A 23,198-nucleotide genomic window follows, 5' to 3' on the forward strand; every position below is an offset into this window, starting at 1 on the left:
GTAAATCTGTTCATTAGTTTCGGGGTTATTATAGGAAAAAAACATTTGTATATTTAGGGACACAGATCTTCCGTGGATCTGATAGCCCCTGTTCTGAAATCTGATTGGCTGCCAACACCTCAACCAGGAAGTGTTGGCAGCCATTTTGGGACTCACTCAGCTGAGTCCCAAAAGTAAATGTATAAATTAAGAAAATGGGGCAGGGTAAGAATACCTTGACCCCCAAGGCCTGGTGCTGAGGTCCCCAGGGGACCCACCTGGGCCAAATGTTTTTTTTTTTTTTTAAATTGCAGCGAAATTCACAGAGGATCCGTGAATCTCTGAAAAAATTAAAAGAAAAAAACAAGCCACAGAGGTTGGGAGTCTGATACGTGTGCCAAGCTACATATTTTCCGACATGTATCCATGCCTGCATACCACATAAAAGCTTGTTTCCCCTACAAACAATAAACCATCATAAAATGGCAAGCACTTTTTCATAGCTGATGGCATTAAGTGCCATAAATGCTTTTTTGGTTGCCCCTGCGCTCAGCAAGGCTGCATGTGCAATCTTGGGTGAACAAGAGGAAATCCAGGTTTGCTACGATAAAATGAAATTACCTTTTGTGGAATTCTGTAATTGAAGGTTGATAGGCTTCAGGGGCTCAAAATAAAATATTCACTTCCTTACTTAAACAGCATACTAAAAATGAGCAGAGTCACTGTGAGGGCAATGTAGTGAAGAATAACACCAAGCAGAAGTAAAGTGGAATTGAAATTAAATTATGAGCAACATTGAAATAAAATGCTTGAAATAATAGGAACCATGCGAAAAAATATATTTGTGTCCTAATGCTTTTGTTTATCAAATAATAACCGTGGATTTTGTATTTGAAAGACATACCCATTTCATTGCGCATCCAAAATCCGTTTTGTAGGTGAATCTTTTATAAATTCTGCTCCCTGCACTACAAGAACAGTGTCGAGGCATCTATTTTTTCTCTTAATGATTTGTTTTGTTTTCAGTTTCCCAAATTGGTAATTCCTGAAGCCAAACAAGTGTTTAAATGTTGATCTGATTTAACTTTAAAGCACAATATAATATTTGTAACATTTGCCGATGTCCTTATATTTTAGCAATAAATCAATGCACTGGAGCGTGTTTTTCCATTCCCCCCAAACCACCCTCAACACCACCACCTACCCCAGAAAAAACCTCTACCTACCCTTTTATCAATAGTTATGGTATTTTCAAATATTTGACGGTGTAGACAGAATTAGACCACCTCTACTTATTGTTTCCATTTTTATCACCTTCAGATATTAATTAAATGCAGATTAGCATGTGATGTCAAAGTTCACTTCCTGCCTGTGCTTTGTCCTACAACCTATCTCACTTTGTCTAGAACTGAAGGCAAAACAAAACAAGCCCTCATATATCAGTCCATCCATGATCAAAACTCGTGAATAGGAGCTGAAACGCATTGGGTATGTGGCAGGTTGCTAGAGGGCCTACAAAACGGATCACTGTGGATGATGGGATGATGGGCTACATTCTTAAGTGTCCACCAGTGGCAGTGTAGTTTACTGCTTTCATGTGCAAAGGTGGAAGTTAACTCTCTTAAGCAATTGTTATTGTTTACCTACCAGGATGTGTTTTAGCTTACATTGGCAACGTGAAAGTAAACTCTCTTCAGCAATTCTTATAGTTTACCTATTAGGATACGTGGGTTAAATGGCTATTACATATACCTGGTACTGTTATTTAGCAAATGCTGAAGAAAAATGGGCATAGCTTTGATCTAAATGAGGGATGATGGGTCTTCCATAGCCATTGAATACATTTAGGAAAGTAGTAGTATTGCTCCAGGTAAAAAACGGGGATAGGGATTTTCTACATAGGGATGATAGGCATTACATGGCTATTACATATACCTGGTACTGTTATTTAGTAAATGTTGAAGGAAAATTGACACAGCTGTGTTCTGCATGGGGGCACTATGGGGGTTAAGTGGTCATTGAATATATTTGGAAATATATTCAGATTGTTCAAAGTAGGGAATAGAAATAGAGATTTTCTACATCGGGCTGATGGGTGTTAAATTACTGACATAAACCTACTACTGTGTTTTTTCATGATTTCTGTAAGGAAATGGAAATAGCTACTTTATGCAATAGGGATTATGGGTGTTAAAAAGCTGTTGAACACCTTTTCTCCTAATTATTATGGTCCTGTTAGGAAAATGGAAATATATAGGCCGTCATTATGACATTGGCAGTAAAGGCCGCTTACCGCCATACGGACTGCCGCCATCATACCGCAACCGCGGCGGTATACTGCTACCCGTATTATGACCCACACATAGAAATCCGCACCTATGCAGACACCCACACAAGTCTGCCAGCCCAAAGGTCAGTGATAAACTGGCAGTACCAAAACCCACACCGTTACGCCAACAGAAATACGCCCACAGCATCATGACCCACGAATCACTGCGGCGGTCATTCAACCACGGTAAACAGACCGCCGCGCTCAAAATACACACACATACAAAACAACACCACACTGGACAATTCAAACTACACACACCTGACACACATACACACACCACACCCACACACCCACACCAATATAAAACACACACCCACACTACCCACAACCCTTTGCGACCCAAAGAATTTGACAACTGAGAGCGAGACAAGGCAGGAGCACCCACTGAATCTGAGCCACAAAACACCATCACCCATACACCATCTACGGACCTCACAGAACACACCCCAACACATCACCCCACACACCCTCACACAAACCACTCACACTACACCCAGGGCACCCCAGATTCTCTGAGGAGGAGCTAAGGATCATGGTGGAGGAAATCATCCAATTAGAGCCACAGCTATTCGGAGCACAGGTGCAGCAGACGTCCATTGCTAGGAAGATGGAGCTATGGCGGAGAGTCATGGACAGGGTCAATGCCGTGGGATAGCACCCAAGAACCAGGGATGACATCAGGAAGAGATGGAATGACCTATGGGGAAGGGGTGTTCCGTGGTTGCAAGGCACCAGATAGCTGTACAGAGGACTGGTGGTGGACCCCTACCTCCTCCCCCACAACTAACAACATGGGAGGAGCAAGTCTTGGCAATCATGCATCCTGAGGGCATGGCAGGAGCAGAAGGATTGGACTCTGGTAAGTCAACTCTTTACTACCTTATACCCCCTACCTGCATACCATTACAAACTCCTACCCCTACCCTCACCCCCATCACTCCACCACCTCACATATACCCCACCATCACAATCCACCCATCCCAATACCAAGCCCTGCATGCAAGACCAATGCATGGACCCCCATCACAGACCTGCATGGACACCTATCACCACAGCATGCACACTAGTGACAATCACTTAGCCAACCAAATCACAACTCACACAAGCCAAAGCTACCTCGGTAATAATAACCATAGAGGGAAACATACCCATGCACAAGATGGCACACGCAGAAACAATAACACTGCATTTACATCCCCACATGACCCCCACACAATGTCACCGGAGAGGAGGTGCCAGCAACATCCAGTCCCCCCACAGAAGAGGCCCACAGTGATGACAGCAGCTCTGCACGCCTGGATCAGGATGACCAACTTGGCCCATCAGGGACCTCTGGACAGTCGGTGACCCAGCTACATTCCCAAACCACCACAGAGCCTCCCCCTTCAGGAAACACCAGCACAGTACCCACCCAGCGGGCCCATCCCTCTTTCCCCAGGACACATCAATCAGCAGTGTGTCCACCACTACAGGGACCCCAGGCAACCCCACAAACACAGGACGATCAGGGACGCAGTGGACACACGGTTCAGGGGACAGAGGCACAGGACAACAGGGAAGCTGGGAGGACTGCTGTGCAACCGGGGGAGGACAGGCCCAGGGAACCGACTCTCCACGAGGCACTCACCAACATCCTGGGAGCATGCCACCACTCCCAGGAGACCATGGGCCAGATACTGGCCAAGCTGCAGGAGACCCAGCGGCTGCAGGAGGGACAGTACCTGGGGATCAGGGAGGACATGAGGGACATCCACACCACCCTGGTCACCATTGCAGGGGTGCTGGCAGACATGGTCAACACCATGAGGGAGGCAGTGGCACACCAACGGGCCCCTGACACTAGAACAGCCCTCCACCTCCGCCGACACAAGTGGACAGGAGGACCCGCCACAGGAACAACAGACCACCAGCACCCCACCCCTTGCAGAAAGAGAACCACCACGCAAAAGGTCCCTGCGATCCAGGCAGAAGCCAGAGAATATTGCCAAGACCCTGCCAGGAATTAAGACTCCTGATTGTCACCCTTGTGTCCCACTCTGTCACCCTGTCCTGTCCACCTTTAACTGACATTGCTCCACTTCCTATGCCCCCCTGGACAATGCGTCTGTGATACCAATAGACTGGACTCTATCCTGGACATTTCTCCACCATCAACCCAGCCCATTGCAATACCCCCTACACATATTATCACAGAAATAAACACCCTTGGAACTAATAAAAGTATGGAGTCTGCCAATTAATTGAAATATGTATTAGTTTAACAAGCTGTAAACATTGCAATTCAAATGTATATTAATATATACACAGGTATGACCTGTAGTGGGCAGCAGTAAACACACCAGGAGCCAGAGTGGGGCACAGATATCTGAAAATAGAGATGCCAAAGGGTACAGTGAGTGGCCATAGAAATAGGGAAATCAGGCTGCCATGTACAATGTCCAACACAATACTGCAACGGAAGGTGAAGTTACAGTGTCTTACCTGTGTGTCACTGGAAGTACTGTTGAATTATTGTAGTTCTGTTGCCCACATCCTCTTTCTCTGCCTCCTCTTCGTCACTGTCCACAGGCTCAGGGGACAGAGGCACAGGATAACAGGGGAACTGGGAGGACGGCTGTGGGACAGGGGGAGGACAGGCCCAGGGAACCCACTTTCCACGAGGCCCTCTCCAACATCATGGGAGCATACCATAATTCCCAGGAGACAATGGCAACGGTACTGGCCACGTTTCAGGAGACCCAGTGGCTGCAGGAGGAACAGTATTTGGGGATCAGGGAGGAACTTAAGTCCATCAACACCACCCTGGTCACCATTGTAGGGGTGCTGAAGGACCTTGTCAACACCAGGAGGGACACTGTGGCACAACAAGGGGCCCCTGACACTAGCCTAGATGATGAACAGCCCTCCACCTCTGCCGGCGCTAGTGGACAGGAGGCACCGCCACAGGACCACAACACCAGCACCCCACCCCCTGCAGAAGGAGAACCACCCTGCAAATGGTCCCTGAGATCCAGGACAAAGACAGAGAACAATGCCAAGACCCCCGCCAGGAAATGAGACCCCCGAATGTCATCCCTCTGTCCCACTTCGTCACCCTGTCCATCCATCAACTGCCCTAGCTCCACTTTCTATGCCCCTTTGGACAATGCACCTGTGAAACTAATAGACTGGACTCTTTCATAGACAATCCTCCACCATCACCCCTGTCCATTTTACAACCCCCTCCACTATTTTGAACTGAAATAAACATCCTTGAATCAAAAAACTATCTGGAGTCAGTCTGTGCTTTCACAAATGTGTATTTGCAATAACAATGTCGATTGTATTGTCAACATACTGATGTAACGCAGCTCTAGTCCATGAGGTAATATAGCAGAGGTCACACAGTGGGACCCACATCTGTGAAATGGAAAGGTAAAGTGACAAGTCAAGGTCCATACACTGGGTGAAAGTGACAGACATATGATAGGTCTAACAATTGTGTGAGAGGTGTGAGGCAGTGACATCTTCTTACCTGTGTCTCACTGGAAGTATTGCTGGATAACGTTGTTTCTTTTATCAATATCCTCTTCTTCTGCCTCCTCTTCTTCACTGTCCACAAGCTCTACAGCTGCCACAAGACCTCTTTCTGGACCATCCTCCTGCAGAAAAGGCACCTGTCATCGAAATGCCAGGTTGTGCCGCATATAGCAGGCCACGATGATCTGGCATACCTTCTTTGGTGAGTAGTAGAGAGAACCCCCTGTCATATGGAGGCACCGGAACCTGGCCTTCAGGAGGCCGAAGGTCCTTTCGATCACTCTCCTAGTTCGCCCATGTGCCTCATTGTAGCATTCCTTTGCCCTTGTCCTGGGATTTCTCACTGGGGTCAGTAGCCATGACAGGTTGGGGTAACCACAGTCACCTGCAAATGTAGAGGGACAACTGTTAGACACACACTAACCCTTAGGGACAACCCCAGACCCAGACAACTATTCACAGGGCATAGGGTCCTTGTCCTCACCTATTAGCCACACACGGTGCCTCTGGAGTTGCCCCATCACATAAGGGATGCTGCTATTCCTCGGAATGTAAGCGTCATGCACTGAGCCAGGAAACTTGGCATTCACGTAGATGTACTGGTCGGCCCAACACACCATCTGCACATTCATTGAATGGTAGCTCTTCCGGTTTCTGTACACTTGTTCACTCCTGCGGGGGGTACCAAGGCCACATGTGTCCCATCAATGGCACCTATGATGTTGGGGATATGTCCCAGGGCATAGAAGTTACCTTTTACTGTTGGCAAATCCTCCATGTGAGGGAAGACGATGTCGCTGTGCATGTGTTTCAGCAGGACAGACAACACTCTGGACAACACGTTTGAGAACACAGGCTGGGACATCCCTGATGCAATGGCCACTGTTGTTTGAAAAGACCCACTTGCCAGGAAATGGATTACTGACAGGACCTGCACTAGAGGGGGGATTCCTGTGGGATGGCGGATTGCTGACATCAGGTCTGGCTCCAACTGGGCACACAGTTCATGGATTGTTGCACGATAAAGTCTGTAGGTGACTATTACGTGAGTCTCTTCCATTGTCGACAGGTCCACTCGTGGTCTGTACACCGGAGGATGCCGCCATCTCACCACCTGCCCCAGTGGACGTGCCCTCTGGAGGAGAACAGCGAGCAGAGAGTCAGCCAACACTGAGGTATAACTAAATGGCATTAGCAAACATTTGTAAACCCGCAATGTGCCTGTTACTGTGAGTATGCAAGGCCTAGATAGGTGTGACGCAGTTATTATTAATGCCATGCGGCCCCCTGAAATGGTGGCTGCCTGACCTATAAGGTAGGACAAGTGGATATGAGGTAACTGCACTGGCGTTGTACACCGTCGAATACCGCAGCGCAATCCTGCATTGGTTAACATTGGACCCTATGGGTCCCAGGAGCCAATGACGATGTACGCCGGTGGTGACGGTATTCACTGCCGTGGACGTGACCGCCATTTTCTGTCTGTGCACTCACTTGATACCTGACCTTCGACAGCAGAGGACCTACACTGCAAGTGCTGCTGTGACCTCAGTCTGGAAGCAACAATGGCTCATGTGTCTGGGGACAGGGCCCCTGCCTTCACTTCGGAGGTGTTGCAGAAGTTAGTGGATGGGGTCCTCCCCCAGTATACGCTACTCTATGGTCCTCCAGACAAACAGGTGAGTACACTGTGAGCATCCTGCATGGCCAATGGCTGTTTGGAGTGGTGTGGATGGAAGATACATTGGGGGGGGGGACTGAGGCCTGCATGTGCGGACGGTGAGTGTATGTGCGTCAGGGCAAGGGTGGGAACGTGGGCCAATGACTGTGACGGTCCGGACAATTAAAGTTTTTCCTTTTCCCCTGCACTATTCCTCTAGGTCAACACAGACGGAGCACCCACTGCCTGAAAAGATGGGAGGACCTTCGCCGCTGCAGCAAGAAGACGGCAGAGGCCCAGCTGGGGATGGCCTCCCAAAGTGGGAGGGGTGCCCGTTGCACCATGACCCCCCTGATGTTCTGGATCCTGGCAGTGGCGTACCTGGAGTTGGATGGGCGGTTGAGGGCATCACAGCAGCCACAAGGGGGTGAGTACCGTCACATCCATCTGACTCTGTGTGCATTACTAGGTGTCTGGGTGGGGGAGGTGGGCAGTGGGTTACCCTAGGCCAGGGCGAGCTTTGTAGGCAAGGACCCTTTGTGAGGCAGGCTATGTGGCACCCCAACCCTACCAGTGGTAATAGCCATCTAGACCTAGTCAGGCTCCTGTGACTTCCAGGTGTGCAGCAATCGGGCATAGGCCTTGTGCCCCATGGGCATGTGATTAATCTAGGGAACTCTAAGTGCATGGCATAGTGCAGGGGGCTTCTGTGTCTGTCGTGTCTGCCAACGGTAGTGGTATTGCATGCACTGAACATGTCTTTCTTCTGTCTTTCCCCCAGCCTTTTTGTGGTCTCCCTGTTCTTGTGTGCAATAGCATCATCAGGCGGAGGAGCAGTTGCACCGGAGCAGGAGGGAGCTGCATCCCACTTGGTCCCGGAGGGCGACACAATGAAGTCTGAAGCCACCAGTGGGACGGAGGGCGAGGGGAGCTCCACAGAGGGGACAGGAGGGGACATCAGCGATAGCGACTCCTCACCTGATGGGAGCTCCCTTGTGGTGGCGGGCCCCTCTGTGCCCACCGCATCAACAGGTACAGCAGCCACCCCCCCTACCAGCACCGCCCTCCCAGCAGCCCCTCAGCATGTGTCCCCTGCCCCAGTCAGCCCTGCTGCCCTCAGTGAGGAGGCTATTGACCTCCTAAGATACCTCACTGTTGGGCAATCTACCATTGTGAATGCCATCCAGGGTGTCGAGAGGCATTTGCAACAAACAAATGCATACCTGGAGGGCATTCATTCTGGCCAGGCAGCCCAACAGAGAGCATTTCAGGCTCTGGCCTCAGCACTGATGGCAGCCATTGTCCCTGTGTCCAGCCTCCCCCTCCAACTTCCTCCACCCAGACCCAATCCCCTGTACCTCAGCCTATCCCAAGCACACCATCAGACCAGCATGCACACACCTCATCACACAAGGGTGGCTCAGGCAAACATAAGCACCACACATCCCACAAGCACTCACACAAGCATCATTCCCATGCAGACATACCAACCTCCACTGCCTCCATTATGTCCCCCTCATCCACGTCCTCCTCCTCCCTCCCTGTCTTGTCTCCACTCACACTTGCATGCACAACATCTTCAGCCACTACCTCCATCACCAGCACGCCCATCACCACACACCGCTCACGTGCACTCACCACCCCCACTACCATTCATATATCCCCTGTGTCCTCTACCAGTGTGTCTGTGAGCCCTCCTCCCAAAGTACACAAACGCAGGCACACACTCACCCAACAGCCATCCTCCTCACAACAGCATCCAGCTCATGCACCTTCACCCAAATTCAGCAATCGTACACCTCCTACAACCACTACCTCTTCCTCCACTCCCAAACCCACTCCATCTACCTGTCCCAGTGTGTGTAAAATAATTTTCCTGGCTAACATTGACCTCTTCCCTACACCTCTCCCCCATCCGTCCCCTAGGGCCAGGCTTTCCAGGTCCCAACCCAGCACCTCACCCACCACATCACCGGGCACAGTGGTCCCAGCAACAGAGGGCTTTTGGAGTGCGCCAGGCATCAGGGCAGCCAGTGTGCCACGGAGCGAGGGCAAGGACATTCTGCCACCTGCGAAAGCAAAAAAGTTGCCCACATCCCGGAGGGAGAAGGCCAAAACACCTGCCACCAAGGGCTCAGGGAAACCAAAAGGGGATAGTGGCAAGACAGCTGCGCCCCCATCCAAGGTGGGGAAGGGCCAGAAAATCAAGGGCAGGTCAGGAGAGGACATGGTGGCACCGACTATGGGACCAGTGTCACACCTTCTGTACACGTCAACGCCAACCGGTACGGCCGAGAAGACGGCCACTTGAACCGCCACATGCACCGCCACCAGCACTGCAGTCCCAGAGCCCGCCACCAGCATCGCCCCCACTGAGCCCGCCACCACAGAGCCCACCGCCAGCACTGATGCCACAGAGTCCGCCGCCAGCACTGATGCACCAGAGGCCGCTGCCAGCACCGAAGCCACAGAGGCCGCCGCAAGCACCGCTGCTACTGACACTGCTGCAAGCACGGCCAGCGGCCCCGTGACGTCCTGAGCCAGTGGCACCACCGCAGCCATGGCTGCCATCCCCAGTGGTCAGTCGACCGAGCCTGGTGGTCAGTTCCAGGAGCCTGGGCAGCTTCCATGATACAACACCTTCAGTAGAGAAAGGCATCCACTACCTCAGTCCTTGGCAGGATGAAGCACTCTGGGCACAAAGCCCCCTCCAGAACCAGTGGAGTACCACATCCACTACCTCAGTCCTTGGCAGGATGAAGCACTCTGGGCACAAAGCCCCCTCCAGAACCAGTGGAGAAAGGCATCCACTACCTCAGTCCTTGGCAGGATGAAGCTCTCTGGGCACAAAGCCCCCTCCAGAACCAGTGGAGTATCACATCCACTAGCTCAGTCCTTGGCAGGATGAAGCACTCTGGGCACAAAGCCCCCTCCAGAACCAGTGGAGACTGTTATCCACTTGAGAGACTGTGGCTTTGCACTCCCCTGGGTAAAGCAGTGGGCAAAGCACCCACTGGAGAGACTTGAAGGACTGTGGCTTTGCACTCCCCAGGATACAGCAGTGGGCATGGAGCCCCCTCGTGGAGCAGTGGCGTCGTGCACTCATCCGGCTGAGGTGCCCCCCCTTCCCTTCCCCCTGAGGTGCCTGTTTCATTTCTATCGGATGCCCCTGCACTGTTCTCTCCGTTTGATGTCTGGTATCGAGTGAGGGCCTCGTCAATGCATTTTGGGCCCAGTGGTCCACTGAGAAATATTGGTGCACTATCCGGACTTGTGTAGTTGGTGCACATAATTGTATATACTGTATATCGAGTTTTGACTACTGGTATTTTCATGACTACAATTGTTAAACTCATTTCATTTTGTCCTAGCGTTCTTGAAAGTGGGGTGGGGAGTGTAAATGTAATGTTGCAGCATGTATTTGTGTGTATGTTGTAGTGGGTGAGGGTGGGGGTGGGGGTGTTGCGTGTTGCATGTGTGTGTCACTCTCTTTTCCCTCCTCCCTTGTGTTGTAGGCGCAGTACTCACGTGGTCGTCACCGCCGTCTTTGTTGCTCCTGATAGAGAAGCAGGAATACCATCGCAGGGAGTATTTGGAGTTCTGGCTCCATGGCGTCCTGGTTCCTCGTGGGGTGTGGAGAGGTGAGTGTTTTCCCTTCCAGGTCCTGTTTCCGCCGTGTTTTTGTTCGCGTTGGTTCCGTCCCGGAAAAGGTGGCGGATTGGCCTCTCAGAGTAGTGTGGGCGGTACATTATCTTCCGCCTGTCTGTTGGCGGTGACCGCTGCGCTGTTTGCTTGTACCGCCGTGGCGGTCGGAGTGTTAAAGTGGCTGTCTATGTTGGCGGTTTCCGCCACGGTCGTGATTCCATTTTTTTTCCCGCCGGCCTGTTTGCGGTATTACCGCCGTTATAACACAGACCGCCAGGGTTGTAATGAGGGCCATAGTAATGTGTTTTATATGTCCTGACAGTGAAATATTGCTAAATTTGTTTTTCAGTGTTGCAAGGCCTGTCCCTCTCATAAGTTAACATGGGGGCTACCTTTAAATATGATTACAGTGTAGATTCCCTTTGGGAGCGGATAGACATCTGGAGTTTGGGGTCTCTGAGCTCACAATTTAAAAATACATCTTTTAGTAAAGTTGATTTTAAGATTGTGTGTTTGAAAATGCCACTTTTAGAAAGTGAACATTTTCTTGCTTATACCATTTCTGTGACTCTGTCTGTTTGTGAATTCCCTGTCTGGGTCAGTTTGACAGTTGGGCTGGTTGCACCTCTCACTAGACAGTGACACAAAGGGAGCTGGGGGTAGTCTGCATTTCCTGATGAGCCATCTGTGCTAGGAGGGAGGGGAGGAGTGGTCACTCACACCTGAAAGGGCTGTGCCTGCCCTCACACAATGCAGTCTCCAACCCCGTAGTGTGTGTCTGGGACCTGGCCTGAGCAAGGCAGGATTTCACAATCAAGAGAGACTTTCCTTTGAAGTAGGCCTAACAACACAAGGCCTGCCCAGACCCAAGAGTGCTGACCGGATCGACGCATCGCTCTCCTGCGGAGAGAAGAAATGACGCACGCCGACCCGACTAAAGGAGAAACAACGCAAGGTCTTGCTCGTGAGTGAAATCGACGCATCACAAGCCCTTTTTGACACACACTAGCCCGTGCGGGGTTATTTTTGACGCACCCAAGGTAAATTTTCACGCTAAAAGCGTTAGCGTTGTGTTTAAAATTACATGAGGACTCTTTTTGCATTTTTAGTGATAACTTGACATGTGTATTGTGGATTTTTGTCATTTTGGTCTGTGTTATGTCATTTTGTAGTGTTTTCATTAAGTTACTGTGTGTGTTGGTACAAATACTTTACACCTAGCACTCTGAAGTTAAGCCTGCTGCTCGTGCCTAGCTACCAAGGGGATGAGCGGGGGTTAGCTGAAGGTGATTCTCTTTTACCCTGACTAGAGTGAGGGTCCTTGCTTGGACAGGGGGTAACCTGACTGCCAACCAAAGACCCTATTTCTAACAATTATATTCTTGAATATCAAGTATGCAATAATTAATGCTTGTTAAATGTGTCATATATTATAATCAATGCTTGTTGATTATGCACATTGTATCCAACCTGCTAAACTTGTGCCAGCTGTAACTGTCAAAACATGTGCTCTTCACAATCTGATCTGTATTGAAAATGTGCCATAATCAGGAGATTAATTGCTCATTTCCAATCAACTGCCAAAAGGCACATGTGCACATTTGATTATTTAGGGAGGCTTGTGAGTCTGAGGCCTTGCCTAGCTTTGTACCTATTGCTCTGCTCACCTGTTTCCAGTCAAGTCAAGTTCCTTATCCTCCACCCTGCCTCCAGTCGAGTTCCAGTCCAAATCAAGTTCCATGTTCTCCAGCCTGTCTCCACTTGAGTTCCAGTGTTCCTTGTTCTCCGACCAGCTCCCAGTCGAGTTCCAGCATTTCTGGCCCTCTGGACAGCCTTCAGTCGAGTTCCGGCGATCCTAGCCCTCTGGTCGCCTTCCTGTGGAGTTCTGGCTCTCCTCTTCCGTCTTCTGCCAACGATCCTGTATTTCCATTAAAAGAGAAAATATAAGAAAGGTGAAAAGAAACAGTTTGGGATCCTCTGAAATTTTCAAGCAATTAACTTTATTTCAAGGTAAAGAAAGATTAATTGCTTAGATGAAACACAACAGATCTCTGTCTTTTCAATAATTTATGACAATAAGAACTAGTATGATTCATCGTTGGGTTGGAATCCAAGATACCGCTAAACAGACATTAAGGAAAAACATATATCCTGTAACAAGCGCTCCCCTGAGAATTAGGAGATTGAAAATAGAGAAAGTTTATCAAAGCTATTATTGGCAAGAGATTATGCCAGAACACAAAGAAGCCCTTTAGTCAAGTTGATTGTTTTTGAGTTTGGACACTGCTTGAGAAAGTATTGTAAAAAGAGGAAGATACTTGTTCAGCCTTATCGAAACGTATGCACAATGTGTCAACAATGTATAATTTTGCAATAGTTTATGCCAGTTCAATGTATTAATGTAGTAATTCTTTTGCAGCACAGAATCCTAAAAACCAAGAACCCAGTATTTTGGGAAATCAGAACTCTTGACGTCCAACACGACATGCAGTCCAGGGTCCAGCAGTCCACAAAGCAGAAGCTGGTATTTTCTCTTTTTCGCTTCCCAGAACCCCCTTCCCTTTGAGGACTTTTGAGAGGGCAATGTACTCTTGATTGTGGTCACGTTAGTCCCCACCAGGATTGAGAAATTGTCATCGCTCCATCGGAACACCTGGAATTCAGTTTAGTGGCTCGCACCGAACACTGGTACATATACCCGGTACTGTTAGTAAGTATTGAAGGTTAATAAGCATAGCTGTGTTCTGCATAGTGGATTATGGGTGTTACATGGCCATTGAATATATTTGGAAATGTATTAGGATTGTTCAAGGTAGGAAATAGAGATAGGAATCTTTTGCATCGGTGATGATGGGCGTTAAATGGTTTTGACATACACCTATCACTGTATTTTACTGATTACTGTAAGGAAATGGTAATAGCTACTTTCCTGACAGAGTGTTATGGGGTTTAAAGAGCTGTTGAGCATATTTTTTACCATATTATAATTACCCCATTAGGAAAATGTAAATAGATAATGTTTATTGGGGGGATTATGGGGTTTAAATGGCTGCTACATACACTGGACATGGTACTGTATGTAGCCCTCTTGGGATAATGCCCATAATGATTTCTGCATGATCCTCGAATGAGGGATTCAAAGTGTACTCATTCTATTTACCGGGCCTTGAAAGAGTTCTTTTTTGTTATTTATTGTCACTACCTCCCCGAGTCGGGAGTGGGTAATTTGGACGCCTGCTGCCTTCCTTGGATGTGGTAGCCATTTCACAGGCTCTCTCTCTCTCCCGAATCAACACTGATTCCCCATTTCTTTTGGTCACCAGGCATAAAAAGTAACAAGAGAGGTTGATAGAGCAGGCATCCGAATGTATAGTCGCTGATTTTTTGCTTATGCAGGGTCATCCTCAATCTTTTTGCCTCCTGCCTCCTATTTTTTCTTACCTGTTGCTGTTGGCTTTTTAACTCCTAGCACTTTACCACTGCTAACCAGTGCTAAAGTGCATATGCTCTCTCTGTAAATTGTATTGTTGATTGGTTTATCCATGATTGGCATATTTGGTTTACTAGTAAGTCCCTAGTAAAGTGCACTAGAGGTGCCAGGGCCTGTAAATCAAATGCTACTAGTGGGCCTGCAGCACTGGTTGTGCCACCCACATAAGTAGCTCTGTAATCATGTCTCAGACCTGCCACTGCAGTGTCTGTGTGTGCAGTTTTAACTGTAAATTCGACTTGGCAAGTGTACCCACTTGCCAGGCCTAAACCTTCCCTTTTCTTACATGTCAGACACCCCTAAGGTAGGCCCTAGATAGCCCCAAAGGCAGGGTGCAGTGTATGGTTAAGGTAGGACATATAGGGGGTCATTCTGACCCCCGCAGGCGGCGGGAGCCTGGAGGGAGCCGCCATATGGCCGCTCCGCGGTCGAAAGACCGCGGAGGCCATTCTGGCTTTCCCGCTGGGCTGGCGGGCGACCGCCAGAAGGCCGCCCGCCAGCCCAGCGGGAAACCCCTCCCCACGAGGAAGCCGGCTCCGAATGGAGCCGGCGGAGTGGGTATGTGCGACGGGTGCAGTGGCACCCGTCGCGTATTTCAGTGTCTGCAAAGCAGACACTGAAATACAAAGTGGGGCCCTCTTACGTGGGCCCCTGCAGTGCCCATGCCATTGGCATGGCCCCACGACACACCTCACTGCCATCCTGTTCCTGGCGGTCGGAGTCGCCAGGAACAGGATGGCGGTGAGGGGGTCGGAATCCCCCATGGCGGCGCAGCTTGATTCCCAGGGCAGCGGAAAACCGGCGGGAGACCGCTGGTTTTCCTGGTCTGACCGCGGCCAAACCGCCGCGGTCAGAATGCCCTGCGGGGCACCGCCAGCCTGTTGGCGGTGCTCCCGCATCCCCGGCCCCGGCGGTCCTTGACCGCCGGGGTCGGAATGACCCCCATAGTAATGTGGTTTATATGTCCTGACAGTGAAATATTGCTAAATTCGTTTTTCATTGTTGCAAGGCCTGTCCCTCTCATAGGTTAACATGGGGGCTACAGTTTAGATCCCTTTGGGAACGGATGGACCTGTGGAGTTTGGGGTCTCTGAGCTCACAATTTAAAAATACATCTTTTAGTAAAGCTGAATTTAAGATTGTGCGTTTGAAAATGCCACTTTTAGAAAGTGAGCATTTTCTTGCTTATACCATTTCTGTGACTCTGTCTGTTTGTGGATTCCCTTTCTGGGTCAGATTGACAGTTGGGCTGGTTGCACCTCACACTAGACAGTGACACAAAAGAAGCTGGGGTGTAGTCTGCATTTCCTGATGAGCCATCTGTGCTAGGAGGGAGGGGAGGAGTGGTCACTTACACCTGAAAGGGTTGTGCCTGTCCTCACACAATGCAGTCTCCGACCCCCTGGTGAGTGTCTGGGGCCTGGCCTGGGCAAGGCAGGATTTCACATTCAAAAGAGACTTTACTTTGAAGTAGGCCTACTTCAAAGGAGAAATTGGGTATAAGAAGGGCACCCAAAACCACAAACTTTAGGACACTTCTGGAAACAAGAGGAATCTCTGCCTGGAGGAGAGCTGAAGAGCTGATGAGAAGTGCTGCCCTGCCTGTGACTGTGCTTTGTGGAGCAATCCTGCAGTTGCTGCTTCTGCCAGAGTAAGAGGGCATAGACTGGACTTTGTGTGCCTTCCATCTTGTGAAGAAATCTCCAAGGGCTTGTTTTAGAGCTTGCCTCCTGTTGTTTGAAGTCTCAGGGACAGCAAAGACTTCTCTCTGCCAGCAGCTGGAGTCTCTGGGGAGAATCCTGCTCTGACAAGTGGTGCCCTATCCAGTTCCTGGGCCCTTGAAATGAAAGCAGGTGGAAATCCAAGGAAATCGACTTCAGACGACTCCGGACCGATGCCGCTGCTGAATCCGGTGGCGCCGCCTGCACCCGACGCCGTGACCTTCGCTGGAACGCGACGCTCTTCGCAGGCCCGACGCCTCTGCAGCCCCGCTGAAATCCGCGACTCCGTGGAAGTAGCCGCACCACGTCGTGACCGATGCCGCTCAAAGTGCGCGGATTCAACGCTTCGCACAGACGCCGCGATCCCCGACTTCGCGCATCGACTTGTTTTCACTCTTCATCAAAGGTACTGTACTTGGGGGTCTACGCGACACCGTATCCGGCGCCGCTGGTGTCGGCTTGTTGGGAACGACTCCGTCACGACGCCGTGTTAACACCTCATCGAAGCATTTTGTGTTTCTAAGCGCTATTTTTGAGTTTAATCTTTAAAAATTCATAACTTGACTTGTGTATGTCGGATTTTTGTCATTTTGGTCTTGTTTTGTTTAGATAAATATTTCCTATTTATCGAAACTGGTGTTGTGTCATTTTGTAGTGTTTTCCTTAAGTTACTGTGTGTGTGGGTACAAATACTTTACACCTAGCACTCTGAAGTTAAGCCTACTGCTCTGTCAAGCTACCAAGGGGGTAAGCAGGGGTTAGCTTAGGGTGATTCTCTTTTACCCTGACTAAAGTGAGGGTCCTTGCTTGAACAGGGGGTAACCTGACTGTCAACCAAAGACCCCATTTCTAACAGTCGCCATTACAGGGACGTGTGATTGGCACAAGATTATCTAGAGTTACCAAAGGGGCCAGGTGAATTGGTCTTGATCTGTTAAAGACATGCAACCTGGGAGGTCAGCGTTCATCAGCATGTATCAGTTCTAGAATTACCACAGTTACCCGAGTAACCGATAGAGAGATCAAATGAACCATAACTGATTTAATGAACCATTCGCAATTTCACTATACCAGCTGTGTGTACTTACATGTGCATAGCATAATCTTTGAGAGAAGCATATGCTACTGGTAGTATCAACCAGGTAGCAGCACCTGTTGGATAGGGTTGGGGGGAGATGCATATCTGTCCCAGACAGAGCTTTGCACCACTCGGGAGCCTGCTTTATGGAGGAAGCCCCTGCCTTGGGAACCGGTCGCATAGACACCAGTGGGCCTGGTTGCCTCTACCATGATGGAAGTGAGAAGTAGGACGAGGTGCAGCCTGGGCAAGACACAGGGATGCCGAGGACACCCCACTGAACATCCGTTCTGAGCTGCTGTGGTAATGCGTTGGGTGAAGAAGGGTGACGGTGGGATGCACGAGGTCCGTACTACCAGGTGGAATTTGATTCCTGGCGCAACCCAACTCTTTCCACTTTGGTCAGTCGACTGGGGGGAGCGCAAGCTGCCAGGCTGTCTGGCCTTCGTTTGCTGGGTAGGGCCTCAGAGAAAAGGCAGACCCTCTAGCTGGAGAATCCCTGGTGGAGTCCAAGCTCGCTTACTCCACTTAGGCATGGAATGCTTGGCCAGACTCAGCTATTGTTAAGGCAAAGAGCTTCCACCCCACCAGTGACCCACAGACTCAAGGGCCTGCCTTTCATGGACGCCCTACCCAGAAGAGTCAAGGCAAAGCAACTTGGCAGCTTGCACCCCCCAGTGGCCCGACCACAGTGGATGGGGTTGAGGTGCGGCAGAACTTGGATGCCATCTGGTGGTCTGGGGCCCGCATGCCACTCTGCCCCCCTCCTCCACACAGCACACTTCCACAGCAACTCAGAATGAACGTTCACTGAGGTGTCCCTGGAGACCTTGCATCTTGCTCAGGCTGCGCCTCAGCCCGCCTCTCCCTTCCATCAACATGGAGACAGCGAGGTCCACTGGTGCCCCTGCGACTGGCCTATCTCCCTGCAAGCCCCCAAGGCAGGGGCTTTCCCCATACAGCAGGCTCAAGAGGGGTGCGAAGGTTGGTCTGGGACAGTTATGCCTCTCCCATCAACCCTTTCCAGCCGGTGCAGCTACCTGGTTGATCCTACCAGTAGCAATTGCTTGTCTCAGAGATTCAGCTGTGCACATGTAAGTACACAAGGCAGGGACAGTGAAACCGTGAATGGCTCATTAAATCAGTGTTAGACTTGACATCCTTAGGGTAGTCTTCTCCCAACCTTTTACCTGTTTACTTCCCCTTTTTGCTTATCTTATCTGCTGATCAGTGCTAAAGTGCATGTGCTTCTCCCCTAAACCAGGTAACATTGGTGTATACACAATTGGCATATTTAATCTACTTTTAAATCCCATGTAAACTGGTATACCATATACCCAGGGGCTGTAACTTAAATGCTACTGCAGCACTGATCGCGCCACCCGCTTCATTAGCCCTTAAGTATGTCTCACGACTGCCACTGAAGAGCTTGTGTGTGAAGTTTCACAGCCACTTCTGCTTGCCATTTAGAACCTCTTGCAAGCCTTAAACTCCCCCTTTATTACATATATTATAAGTCACACTAAGGGAGGCCCTAGGTAACCCATGGGGCAGTGTCCTATGTAGTCAAAAGGCAGGACCTGTACTTTTAAGTTTTACATGTCCTGGCAGTGAAAAGCTCCCAAGTTTGTTTTTTACTATTGTGAGGCCTACTCCTCTCATAGGCCTGCACTGTGAATCCCTTAATACAATTAAGCTAAAATTCCTGAACAGAGAAAAGTAGCTACATCATGTTTCATATCATCGGAATGGTAATGATAAATCCTCTTTACTGGTAAAGTCGGATTTAACACTAGTATTTTAGAAATGCCACTTTTAGAAAGTGGGCATTTCTCTGCTCTTATTGCTCATGTGCCTGACAACCTGCATCCAATACACGTCTTAGCTGGGTGAAGTGATAGCTACATTTGTGCATTCCCTCTACACAGCCACAACACAGGACACTCAATTACATTTGCTTTCATCAGCATACTGATGGGTCTTCCTGGGCAGGAAGGGTGGGAGAGAATCACACTTACACTTGAAATTGTAGTGGCCTGACTCCCACATAGGACTGGCCAAACCCTCCCACCCCCCACAGAGAGCCTGGCAGACAGCAGTGGGTTGAAAGGGATCATTGTGCACTTCAGAGAGTTCCTTTGAAGTCACCCACTACATCAAAGGCACTTTTAGGTATAAGCACTGGGTTCTGACCCCACCATATCAGTACACTACAGGACCTGGGAAGAACTCTGCTGGAGTAAAGACTGCTGTGTGGTAAGTATTGCTACTTTGCCTTGACTGACTGTTCCAAGGAACTGCTTCTATGCTTTACTGAGCTGCCCTACTTTCTGCTGATCTCTTCACTGCTGAAGACAAGGACTGGACCCAGCTCATTTGAACCCGGTATGACTCCAAGGGCTTGCCTCCTGTTTTCTGAAGTCTCAGAGCCATCAAAGACTTCCTGACAAGCTAAGTCTTGATTCCTCTGGAGCAGTGCCCTCAAAGTCCACCTTCGAGCAGCACCGACTCTGGGCCAAGATTAACCCCAAACGATCGGAGTGGCTTAACAAGGGGAAGGCTATTAGGGAGGCTACTGTGAGGAGGAGATCTGTAAATGAACGATGTTACTGGTTAACAATGTTTCACAACCAACACTCTCTAACTCACTAGTAAACCAGGAAGATGGTTTCCTCACCTGAGACTTGGCAATTCTTTAGCATTGAACAGGAGAGTCACCAGAGATAAACAGCAATTTGTGTCTTATGACTCAGTACTTCCAACTTAATCTTTATGTCTTTCTTTAAGATATCACTTCAGGAAACGTATCTAACTTACTTCAGTGTAGGTACATTCTTATCTCCAGATTTCCTTATCAGATAATAGTATGTGACTTGCTTCAGACAACATACACATTTAGACATTTTAAGGATTGTTATGCGCATTCATTCAACTTCAGTGGATAGCAAAGTGCTATCTCAGAATCAGTATCTGTAGGAAGTTGGCTCTGTATGTACTATTTCAAAGTAAGAAATAGCATGCACAGAGTCCAAGGGTTCCCCTTAGAGGTAAGATAGTGGCGAAAAGAGATAATTCTAATGCTCTATTTTGTGGTAGTGTGATCGAGCAGTAGGCTTATCAGAGGGTAGTGTTACGCATTTGTTGTACACACACAGGCAATAAATGAGGAACACACACTCAAAGACAATTCCAGGCCAATAGGTTTTTGTATAGAAAAATACCTTTCTTAGTTTATTTTAAGAACCACAGGTTCAAGATTTACAAGTAATACTTCAAATGAAAGGTATTTCACTTAGGTAACTTAGGAACTTTGACTCAGCAAAATAGCATGTACAGTTCTCACAAAAATGGCAATAAGCTATTTTAAAACTAGACACTGTTCAAATTTCAACAGTTCCTGGGGGAGGTAAGTGTTTGTTAGTTTTGCAGGTAAGTAAACCACCTACAGGGTTCAAAGTTGGGTCCAAGGTAGCCCACCGTTGGGGGTTCAGGGCAACCCCAAAGTTACCGCACCAGCAGCTCAGGACCGGTCAGGTGCAGAGGTCAAAGTGGTGCCCAAAACGCATAGGCTTCAATGGAAAAGGGGGTACCCCGGTTCCAGTCTGCCAGCAGGTAGGTACCCACGTCTTCGGAGGGCAGGCCAGGGGGGTTTTGTAGGGCACCGGGGGGGACACAGTAGGGCACAAAAAGTACACCCTCAGCGGCACAGGGGCGGCCGGGTGCAGAGTGCAAACAGGCGTCGGGTTTGCAATGGAGTTCAATGGGAGACCCAGGGGTCTCTTCAGCGAAGCAGGCAGGAAAGGGGGGGCTCCTCGGGGTAGCCACCACCTGGACAAGGGAGAGGGACACCCGGGGGTCGCTTCTGCACTGGAGGTCGGATCCTTCAGGTCCTGGGGACTGCGGGTGCAGTGTCTTTACCAGGCGTCGGGTTCTTAGAAACAGGCAGTCGCGGTCAGCGGGAGCCTCTGGATTCCCTCTGCAGGCGTCGCTGGGGGGTTCAGGGAGTTCAGCTTTGGCTACTCACAGGGTCGCAGTCGCCGGGGAGTCCTCCCTGTAGTGTTGTTTCTCCGCAGGTTGAGCCGGGGGTGTCGGGTGCAGAGTGGAAAGTCTCACGCTTCCGGCGGGAAACGTGTGGTCTTTAAAAGTTGCTTCTTTGTTGCAAAGTTGCAGTCTTTGTGGAACAGGGCCGCTGTCCTCGAGAGTTCTTGGTCCTTTTAGATGCAGGGTAGTCCTCTGAGGCTTCAGAGGTCGCTGGACCCTGGGGAACGCATCGCTGTTGCAGTTTTTCTTGAAGTGGGGAGACAGGCCGGTAGGGCTGGGGCCAAAGCAGTTGGTGTCTCCGTCTTCTCTGCAGGGCTTCAGGTCAGCAGTCCTTCTTCGTCTTAGGTTGCAGGAATCTGTTTTCCTAGGTTCTGGTGTGTTTAGGTCTGTGGGGTTAGTAGCCAATGGCTACTAGCCCTGAGGGTGGCTACACCCTCTTTGTGCCTCCTCCCTGAGGGGAGGGAGGCACATCCCTTATCCTAATGGGGGAATCTGCAAGATGGAGGATTTCTAAAAGTCAGAGTCACCTCAGCTCAGGACACCTTAGGGGCTGTCCTGACTGGCCAGTGACTCCTCCTTGTTTTTCTCATTATCTCCTCCGGCCTTGCCGCCAAAAGTGGGGCCGTGGCCGGAGGGGGCGGGCATCTCCACTAGCTGGAGTGCCCTGGGGTGCTGTAACAAAGGGGGTGAGCCTTTGAGGCTCACCGCCAGGTGTTACAGTTCCTGCAGGGGGAGGTGAGAAGCACCTCCACCCAGTACAGGCTTTGTTACTTGCCACAGAGTCACAAAGGCACTCTCCCCATGTGGCCAGCAACATGTCTGGTGTGTGGGAGGCTGGTAAAACTAGTCAGCCCACACTGGAAGTCAGGTATGTTTTCAGGGGGCATCTCTAAGATGCCCTCTGGGGTGTATTTCACAATAAATGTACACTGGCATCGGTGTGCATTTATTGTGCTGAGAAGTTTGATACCAAACTTCCCAGTTTTCAGTGTAGCCATTATGGTGCTGTGGAGTTCGTGTATGACAGACTCCCAGACCATATACTCTTATGGCTACCCTGCACTTACAATATCTAAGGTTTTGCTTAGACGCTGTAGGGGCATCGTGCTCATGCACCTATGCCCTCACCTATGGTATAGTGCACCCTGCCTTAGGGTTGTAAGGCCTGCTAGAGGGGTGACTTATCTATGCCATAGGCAGTGTGAGGTTGGCATGGCACCCTGAGGGGAGTGCCATGTCGACTTAGTCATTTTCTCCCCACCAGCACACACAAGCTGGCAAGCAGTATGTCTGTGCTGAGTGAGGGGTCCCCAGGGTGGCATAAGACATGCTGCAGCCCTTAGAGACCTTCCCTGGCATCAGGGCCCTTGGTACCAGGGGTACCAGTTACAAGGGACTTACCTGGATGCCAGAGTGTGCCAATTGTGGAAACAAAGGTACAGGTTAGGGAAAGAACACTGGTGCTGGGGCCTGGTTAGCAGGCCTCAGCATACTTTCAAATCATAACTTGGCATCAGCAAAGGCAAAAAGTCAGGGGGTAACCATGCCAAGGAGGCATTTCCTTACAGTATCTCTTATATTTTTGTTCCAACGTGAAAACTCTCCTTTTTTATGCTTTAACTTACACATCTCTGCACATTGGTGTTGACCTTTGTACTGCAATAAAGATAAACTCTAAGGCTGCATTTAGAAAGCCTCTGAACATGCAATTCTCACAGAGTTTGTATGACGCC

The sequence above is a fragment of the Pleurodeles waltl genome, chromosome 3_1, assembly GCF_031143425.1.
Source record: "Pleurodeles waltl isolate 20211129_DDA chromosome 3_1, aPleWal1.hap1.20221129, whole genome shotgun sequence".
NCBI classification, from domain to species: Eukaryota; Metazoa; Chordata; class Amphibia; order Caudata; family Salamandridae; genus Pleurodeles; species Pleurodeles waltl.